This window comes from Tasmannia lanceolata, unplaced genomic scaffold (assembly GCF_043159265.1).
Source record: "Tasmannia lanceolata isolate RefF3 unplaced genomic scaffold, GAP_Taslan_0.1 ptg000044l, whole genome shotgun sequence".
Taxonomy (NCBI): domain Eukaryota; kingdom Viridiplantae; phylum Streptophyta; class Magnoliopsida; order Canellales; family Winteraceae; genus Tasmannia; species Tasmannia lanceolata.
In genome coordinates, this window is record NW_027518721.1 from 16,308,035 (window position 1) to 16,316,162 (window position 8,128).

The following is an 8,128-nucleotide window of genomic DNA, read 5'->3' on the forward strand; positions in this document are numbered from 1 at the left end:
ATCCTTTTTTGAAAAAAAAATGGCTTGAGTGTCATCCTTTATACATGTTAAACGTAGAGTTTGGAGAAATGGGCTTGTCGGGTCTAGTTTGCAGATTGCAGAACTACCTTTTTTGGATTTTATTGCGTTGTATTCGAGCACCTACAAAATGGGCAGAAGCCATTTAAATTATGGTTGCGAACACGCCCTTTACTTATTGAAAATTGTTTCCAGTAAGTTATGATGCTACTACAAAAGCAAAAGGTATAATCAAAGAGAAGGATAAACATATCATTTAAGCACTCTATAAAATGATAAATTTTGTTCAAACACTTAGTTTTCATATCGAAACTTTCAACTAATTTTGATGTGAGAAGCATTAATATTGAATTTCATAAGAGAAGAAAACTTAGCATTAAATCCATTGTCTCACGGATATGATCGATTCGGCCAAGCATATCAGCACGTGTTCATAATGTTCAGTGGTTGGTCAATCTTAGAGAATTTTGGCCCTGTTTGGATTACAAAAAAGACATTGTCGACGGGATTTTTTTTTTTTGAGAACTTTTTTCTTCCCACAATTTTTAGGAAAATGATATGATTATAGTTGATCTAGAGAAAATCATCATACATTGAAACTCTTTCTAATTAAAAATTAGGATCGGTTTGAGTTATCTTTTTTGTGCATACAAAGAAGTCATAGCTTTTATAAATAATTTTCATTTCCAAAAAATTTCCAATAATCCAAAAGCCCCAACAATGAGCTTTCGTGAAAATCAACCTGTGGATTTGGTGTATAACCTGAAATCATCGTTGTGCAAGTGTTTACATTCCAATGAGGGATTTCATAAAACACTAACTCACATTACCTTGAAATGGGTTTGGGAAGGAGATGAAGAGTTGCAGTATGTTTTTTTAGGTTTTGCTTGGTGACAACTGGCAGGGCATAACAAAGAAATTGATGAAAGACTCTAGAGATCTATTTAAATAAAAGACCTTGTTCGGGGAAACTGAAGAAAAGAACATCCAGAACCAAAATTTGTGATAGGAAAAAGCCAAAAAGAACCGAAAAATCAAAATCCTCTTTTAGAAGAGAAAAACGCACAATCAAAATTCTCCTACAAAAAAAAAAGAATTAATAATCCTTGTTTGAAGAAATCCCCTAAAATTTGGTCATCCTAAAAACCAAAACAAAACTCAGGATCCCTAATTAAAATCCATCCATTTAAAGGGGAAAAATGAAAAAAAGAAGAAGCAAGAAAACTCATCTTTGGTTCGTTTGCTGGAGGGAGAATAGCCCGGTTTGGAATCCATATATAGTTCTTACTAGTCTCCTTCATTAATGAATGAAAAATAAAAATAAAATATATTTATGTTCAAAGAGAAAACGATATCCAAAGCAGGACATAGAAGAGAAGCAAAAACAAAAACTTGTGATGAGACTTTGAGAGGAGAGGCGGTGAGAAGAAGGCGGTTGAGAGCAGGAAGGGAATCCAGCGAATGCCAAACGGGCAGATAATATGGTTTCGTTTGGAGTCTTTGGACGGACATGTAAGGGTCATTGGCATTGGAATTAACAAAAATTGCCATCAGAAATTGGATACACAGGGAACTTTTCCTAAGATACAATGGGATGTAGAAAGAATTTAAGCAAAGTTGGGAACGAAAGGGATAACTTTTGGATGTTCTTTAGGGGCAAAGTGACTGGGATGACAAATATACTCCTGCAAAATTGAGCAGGGCGGAGACAAATGTACGGTATGGCCCGTACCATAGGATGATCCAAACCGTCCATTAGATGGGCCACTGCCTATATAGGTTATGCCCCAAAAATAATTTTCATAGGTTAATCCGAACCCTCTGATCTATAGAGGGTTATAGGTTGATCCAAACCGTCCATGTGATGGAACCATAGTTTTAAATTTCGGTCGGAAATTTCGATTAAATGCCATTATTTATTTAAAAAAAGTGTTACAAAATTTCGGCCAAAATTTCGGAATTCGGAATTTCAGTTCAATCCGAAATTTTGAAAATTCGGTCCAGAATTTCGAACCAAATTACCAAATTTCGGACCGAAATTTCAAATGCCATTATTTATTAAAAAAAAGTGTTACAAAATTTCAGAATTCGGAATTTCGGTTCGGTCCGGAATTTCGAACCAAATTACCAAATTTCGGACCGAAATTTTGGATTTCACCGAAATTTCGGTTTTCGGTGGGGTCCGAAACGGTTACCGAAACTAAAATTTTAAACCATGGATGGAACACAACATCAATCGGTTGTGCCCATAAAATCATTTCCATAGGTTGATCGTAGCCCTCCAATCGATAGAGGTTTGCATAATTGTTGTTCCTCTTCAGGTGCCCGGTATCCGTCATTATTTTGCAAGTGTCCTTCATGCGTAATAAAAAGTAGTTCTTTCGTCATTGTCATATGACTTTACCTCTTCTTGGGAGTTTTTTGCCGTAATTGTCATAGACAGGTACCAGTGTCGGTACTTTTCGCATGTAGATTACAATTTTAACCTCAAATAATTTCTAATAGAGATAGATGTTAAATATCAGCAAAGGGGTTAATGGTAAAAAGAAAAGTTAAGGGCATTATTTTTGGACGTTTGGGCTAGGGTATTTATTGCCCAACATGAATGACGAGAATACCCCTAAACAAAATCAGAAATGTCAATGCAAAGGGTATTGTGCTGTGGGACATTAACGGAAATAATGAAAAAGTGAGGATGACTTTAACCCGTGATTCACGCTTTATATATAGTATATAGATTATCAATGTCATTTTCTATAAGATGTGTGTATTTTTTATCATTTTCCAAGATTGAGTTATTTTATCATTTTTTATGGAACAGAGCATTTTGCTAGTTTTCTATGAGATGTAGGTGTCTCATTTTTCATGAGATATGGGGAATTAAAGCCTGTTCGGATATGCTGACTAGGCAAATCCGTGGATATTGCAAGGTGGACTAATTACAGATTGATGATAGCTATAAACAAGAGCTCTGTAAATTCACCATAAACACACGCATGCACATGGAACCTATTTATTTATTTTGAATTTCTCAACCCAAAAAATACAGGAATTGTGAATTGTGTATTTATGGTGCATATGCACATAGAATTCCAATGAGAAAAAAAGGAAAATCTATGTACTATAATTTGATACGTGCACTCAATCACCCCACAAAGATAGGTCCATATGGCAATCCTCGTCATCCCAATCTGATCCACTTGGCATAGCTAGTGGCAATGGAAGGAGCAACCCCTCAGCCATGTCAGCAAGAAGAGCTGGCATGTTAAACACCTCCTCTTCATCAACGAAGGCCATAGAAGCTTCTTCGAACTGGCCATGTTCTAGAAGCTTCTTCGAGCTGGCCATAGAGTGTTCTAGAAGCTTCTTCGAGCTTTGGACATGTGGCAAATGAGGAGACGAGGATGATGACGTTGGAGGATGAAACATATCGGCGGCCACCAATGCCGCCACCTGTATGTCATGAGCCGATGCTGAGTTGGCGCGTGGAAGGCGCCAAGCCGAGTCGGGGAAATTGAGAATAGGGGACTTGCCCCGTAACGCCAGGGCGGCCACATCGTACGCCCTGGCGGCCATCTCGGGGCAAGGAAAGGTGCCGAGCCAAATTCGAGACTTCTTGTGAGGCTCGCGCACCTCGCACACCCACTTCCCACCGTTCCTCTCCCGAACGCCTCGGTAGACCGGGTGTCGCGTCTCCCGGAATTTCTTCCGGCCGGCCTTGCGTTTGAACGTAGGGCAAGATTGAGTTGTCACGTGTGATGTGGGAGAGCATTCTTGTGGTGGCACGTGCGAGGGAGAGAGGTCCTTAGATGAGGAAGTTATGGAAGTTGAATCCTCTATTTCCATGAGAGAGTGAGAGCTAGAGAGCTAAGTGAAAATTGGTCCAAAGGGAGTATAAAAGGAGGAAGAGAAACACGTACCTTACCCGGTTCTTGATTTTCCGCACATGGAACATCTGTTAGGAATGCGGGTCTTATGTCTCCATTAGAAAGGGAAAGAACAGAGAATATGTAGTAAGCAAATGCCACTGGGTTATCCGCATAATTACAGAACTACCACTAATTCAAGACAAATTGGAGTGTAGTTCTCTGGAGGTGACTTGGGCCCACTGCTTTTCTTTAAAAAAGGCAGGGAATAACTGAACAAGAGTGATTTGTCTTCAAATTTGTTTCCATAAGAGGGGAAGCCGATAAATCAACGGACCAGATCATGCACACGTGGCACATGTTGGGTGCGAAAGTTGATGGTTGGGAAAGAGCTCAAGGGCAACCAACTTTTTTTTAACAATTTCAAAGTATAGGACCTAATAAAGCTGACAATAGGGAATTGACCCTTATATGTTTGTTGTGAGACCACTGAGATGTCCCAAAAAAAATAAGAGGATAAAAATGAATTTCCATAACATGTGATCTTTCTCCCTTTAAGAATGGTTCTGGTCAGTTTGGGTGTGCCCCAACCTGATTACATTTATAGGGCCTCTTTTGGATTGCAGGAATTTTGTGGAAAAGTTTGGAAAAGAATTTTTTTTCCTGAATTTCTTGCTTTTACATTTTTTTATTGCACATGATAAAAAAAAAGAAGTTTTATTTACATGGACCTTTAATTTATTACAACCATATCATTTTCCTCTTGATCCTGAAACTAAAAAGAAAATATCCTAAGGGGCCGTTTGGATACGCAGATTTTAGAATTCAGGATTTCTTCAAAATTGTAGATGAGAGATAAGAGAAGAAGCGGACCAGCCGTCTTTTTCTAATTTCTCTCCCTTCTTTCTGTCAGCAAGAGAAAGCAGACCAGCCCATGTTTCCAGGTTGTAGAAATCTCAGGATGAGGGAGAGATTTATAAAACATGTATTTCTCACTTAAAATCCAAGAAACGTCGTTAGCACAGCATAGAGCAGCTTGATCATTAACCCTCTTTTATATTATTTTCAACTAAAACCTGGTTTCTAAAATCCACGTATCCTTTGGTTTTAGAAATCTCCGGATGCAGGAGAGATTTTTAAACATGACAGCATACAACAGTTTGATCATGAACCCTCTTTTACGCTGTTTTCAAACAAAAAACCTGGATTCTAAAATCCGCGTATCCAAATGGCTTCTAAATTAGTGTGTGTTTGGATTGCATGAATTCTTTTGGAAAAGAAATGATGTATCCAATTGCTTTGCCAAAATGTAAGTTATTGGGGGGGTTCAAAATAGATGCGAGTGGGTATTGACTGTAAATTTCTATTGAAAAAGTCCCATTTTTGAAAGAAAGAAAAACCGGCTTTTCATTTTCCATTTGGGATGCTGATAGAAGGTGGAGACCACAGCACAGTGCAGGAGAAAGGCAAGTCGGTTATTATCTGCACGTGTCACGTGAAATTCGTCCGACAACATGTTGACGTAGGCAAAAAGAGACAAAAAATTAAAATAAAAAAACAGGATGTCCCCTGCCTTAATAAACTTTAAAATTTCCCAATTAGAGTCTTATAGTTTGCTTCTATTTTGCCAAATGAAAGGAAAATTTTTGAAAGAATTTAAAATGTAGAGTCTTCTAAGTCTAATATTCTAATGTAAAATGCAGGAATTTAAAACTTTAAAACTTTCATAAATAGAGTCTTCTACTTTGCTTCTACTTTGCCAAATGAAAGGTAATGCTGGAAAAATATCTAATGGGCGGCTTAGATCATTCCATGGTGAGGGCCATACCGTACATTTTAATAATGTGAGGAGTTCGATTATCAAAATACGGTAGTGGTAATATCATTTCCTGAATATCGGTTTTCTCTTTCCATGAAATGGATGCTATCTTCGTGCCTCACCGAAGCTTTCTTAGGCTCCTCTGTTTCGGTCTTTGGTTTAGTTTGGGCTTGGCCTCTCTTTCTGCTGTTACTTGGAGCATTGTTTTTCTTTGGTTGTTTTGTTTTTCATTGGTTTATGTTCCTTTTAGTTCGGCTCATTTTTTAGTCCTTGTAGAGCCTCCTTCATGTGTTAGGGGTTGTTCTCTTTGCTCTTCATGATGTACTTTTCTATCTATTTTAATATATCTGGTAATGGTCTACCTAACCCTAGCTTACCCATCAAAAAAGCAAAAAAAAAAAAGAATGCTAAGTGAAAAAAAAAAAAAAAAAACACGTGGATTATTCTATGCACATGTCATATAAAATTCCTCACACAGCACGTCGACTTAGGCAAAAAGAAACATAAAACCTGCTCTTTTATTCCCAAAATACCTTTACTCCCATTTTAAAGTGACCCAAACGCAACCTTTCCGACCAACATGGGCCCACCTTTGATGATGCTATATATTTAGGGAGATGATAAATTCGCACCTGCTTTAAGATAATTGGCACCCCTTATAAAGTGAATTGTGGCAGACTTTAACGCTTTTTGACATCAAATCATGTTACCAGGGGTGCGAATTATCATCAGCCATATGATATATATATATATAACATATATGCGTCTGGATCATATTTGTGAGATGGATTGCAAGTCTATCAGTCCCTGATCGGACGGCTGTGAATCATCCAATGCCTGTGGTGATGTTTTAGGCATAACGTAGCAAGTAGCAACAACTATAGATACAAAATTCTCGCAATACTATACCAAGGCTATTGGTCTTGGGACAATCATGATTTGATAATTGCGCTAATTCATCTTGTCTTTTATTATTTAAACAGCTGTCCAGCTATAAGAAGCCGATTAAAAACAAAAAGCAAGCTAAATTTGTGCAATTATTAAAACATGGCAGTGCAAATGTCAGTTGTAATGCAGGAGCATCCTCGTAGTTACGAGGTTGGAAGATCAAGAACCACCATCGGATCGATTGGATCTTAAGGATCAAAGGCTAAGATCATCAAAGTTGTGGATCGTGAGCATCAGGACTTCGACGGCTGGGATGCTCCTGCATCAAGATGCCCGTTAAAAAAAATCTCGGTACATATCCAGGATTAATGACGCCCTGCTTAAAATTTCGCGAATAATTCAAAGTTTATCATCATATTTGAATCAACTGCAACTTAAAATAAAAAATAAAAAAAAATTAAACGTGTATTAAACATAATATATCAATTTTTCATTATATAAATCAAAAAAATTGTGAAAAAATCAAAATCATTGAAAAGTATTTAAATTTTTTGTAAAAATAATTAAACAAAGAACTCCAAACTCAGTATGAAATGTCATGGGAAGAAAACCAAATAAGTAGAACCCAGATTAACCAAGATTCCAAAATAAATTCAAACACAAAAAGGAAATGGGAAATGTTATCAGCACTACTGAATTTTGATGAGGGCACTCCTCACTTTATTAAAAGTACCGTATGGCCCGCTCCATCGGATGATCCAAACCATCCATTAGATGGGCCACAGCCTAATTAGGTTGTGCCCCAAAAATCATTTCCATAGGTTGATCCTAACCCTCCGATCTGAATGTTAGAAAGTTGATCCTAACCCTCTATAGATCGGAGGGTTAGGATCAACCTATGGAAATGATTTTTAGGGCACAACCTATTTAGGTTGTGGCCCATCTAATGGACGGTTTGGATCATCCTATGGTGGGGGCCATACCGTATTTTTAATAAAGTGAGGAGTGCCCTCATCATAATACAGTAGTGCTGATAACATTTCCCAAAGGAAATTTATGGAATTGATACTTTTTAAAAAAATATATATTTAAATTAAAAATATATGAAAAAATTTAGAGAAAGAAATTGTAACTAATTATTCAATCAGCCCAAATTTTTTTTAAAGCAAATGAATAATGAAACAGAACTACAAAAATTACAAACACATGTGGATTAACAATATTTTGAGTGGATAAACAATATATATTATAATTTTTAATTTTAAATGTATCATTTAAACTAAAGGTTTCTGTAACGACAACGAAAATAAAACAAAATAAATTTATTCAGCGGATTAACAATATTTATTATTTTTATTATGAAAGTATGTTAAAAAAAAATTAAAAATTTGAACAATTGTGAGTGCCAAGATGAAATACAGGGGAGTTAGGAGATTAGCTCCCATACTAAAATAAAGTGTAAACTACTTGTTTTGATACTGACATTCCTTTCTAGGGTCTCTGGTGGTCTGGTGAGCTCTTCTTTTCAACATAACAA

General features: G+C 36.8%; 1 pseudogene; it reads right to left on the reverse strand.

Moving 5' to 3' along the window:
- Positions 1-3,040: 3,040 nt before the first annotated feature.
- On the reverse strand, positions 3,041-3,867 carry LOC143863783 (dehydration-responsive element-binding protein 1A pseudogene; annotated as a pseudogene).
- Positions 3,868-8,128: the final 4,261 nt, after the last annotated feature.